The sequence below is a fragment of the Panthera uncia genome, chromosome D4 (assembly GCF_023721935.1).
Source record: "Panthera uncia isolate 11264 chromosome D4, Puncia_PCG_1.0, whole genome shotgun sequence".
NCBI lineage: Eukaryota > Metazoa > Chordata > Mammalia > Carnivora > Felidae > Panthera > Panthera uncia.
In genome coordinates, this window is record NC_064807.1 from 28,569,593 (window position 1) to 28,571,652 (window position 2,060).

Consider the following 2,060-nt stretch of genomic DNA (forward strand, 5'->3'; position numbering starts at 1 on the left):
TTAACACATCCACAATTTCCAGGAACTGGGACAAGGACACCTTTGGGGGGGGGGATGCATTTTTCAGCCTACCACACCCCATCTGTTTATTCAAATGAAGTTTTGTGACTCCATTTTTCAGATAATGATCATAATACCATTTGTATGTTTCCATAATACTGAAGACAGTTGCAAACCATACAATATTTAGAAAATCTTTTTCTTTCTGCAAGACTCTGTTTCTTGTAGTATTCATGACAGATTCCACTAATATTTGCAGATGAATCTATTTTTTTTAACATTTATTTGTTTATTTTGAGAGAGAAACAGAGTGTCAGAGGGGAAGGAGCAGAGAGAGAGAGGCAGACAGACAGAGAATCCCAAGCAGGCTCCACAGCTGTCAGCACAGAGCCCACCGTGGGCCTCAAACTCACAAACCCATGAGATCATGACCTGAGCTAAAACCAAGAGTTGGACACTTAACCAGATAAGCCACCCAGCACCCTTTCTTTCTTTCTTTCTTTCTTTCTTTCTTTCTTTCTTTCTTTCTTTTTTTAATGTTTATTTATTTTTGAGAGAAAGAGAGACAGTGTGAGTGGGGGAGGAGCAGAGAGAGAGGGGGAGACACAGAATCTGAAACAGGTTCCAGGCTCCACACTGTCAGCACAGAACCCAACCTGGGGCTAGAACTCAGGACCAGCGAGATCATGACCTAGGCCTAAGTCAGATGCCCAACCGAGTGAGCCACCCAGCTGCCCTGCAGCCCCCCTTATTTCATAAACCAGAATTGCCTCAAGTCACTGTTACCTACTTAACTATCAAAGTTGGTACTGAACAGTAATAGCTCCACTGTCTATCCATCAGCACTAATTAACCCATTAAGACAAAATAAATAGCTATTTTCCATCCATAGGACATTTCTACAAATCATAAGATTCAGCTCTGGGATAGTTTCTGCGGTCTGACTGGGGCTTGGTTTCATAGCCTCCTTAAGCGGCTTAGATCTTTTTTTCCTCACACTTGCAGACACACATCTTTGCATTGCTTCCTGGCTGTCTCATATGCATCCGTCTTAGCTCTCAACAAGGCCACACTTATCTTAGTAGCTGAAACCAGGTCCTTTTTTAAAACATCTCTCCAGGGTCTGGCAAAACACTGGACCAGAGAGAGTAAGCAAGCACCCCGAAGTTCGCATCTGGCCAACAGACTTATTTTAGCTTGAAGGATGCTTGGAAAAAAATTAATGGAAAATATAGAAGTTAGAGGATTTCACACACAAAAATTTCTATATCCCAATTCTCTTTAAGAAATTGGACAGTATGGACACTCTGTGCCAGCATTTCTGCCTGGGAACCATCAGCTAGAGTTCAAGAGCAGAGTGCACTGTCCACACGCAGAAATTCTCCAGCCTAATGGTCTCCATTGAACCCAGACTGATGCCTATAAGCACTTGAGTTTGAGATTGAGTTTGTACTAGGTACCTTGTGGAAATCTTTAGTGATCTAGCATATCCCTTCATTTTTCAAGCATGGAAACTGTTTGTTAAACCCATATTTGGTCCATGAACTACTTGAGGGCATATTCACAAAAAGTTTCTAATGTGTAAGTTATCCTCTAAAACCTTGCTCATCAATGGATAAACCACAGACCCGCAGCATTACTGTCAACTGGAAGCTTGTTAAAGGTCTTGTAAACCAAGGATCATACCCAGGTGATTTTAATATATATTAAAATTTGAGAAGTACTGCTTTAGATGGAGTTTATAGCTACCATCACACGTGTGCACTCACACACACACACACACACACACACACACACACACCACTAAGGCCAGGCCTAACTCATTTATGTGTCATGGAAATAATACTTTGAACATTATTAACATGCCATTCTCTTTTGCCTAAGTGCAGAATCAGAGGCATTCTTCTACATGGATAGAAAGAGTTTTAAAATAGCAAAGAATATCCAAATGAAAAAAATGCGGTAACTTGGCTTAGGCCAGGAAAACCCAATTTACCTATGGAATTTACCTATCACTCTTAATGTCAGAAAGAGAGTATATTATAGGAAAATGAATAGAA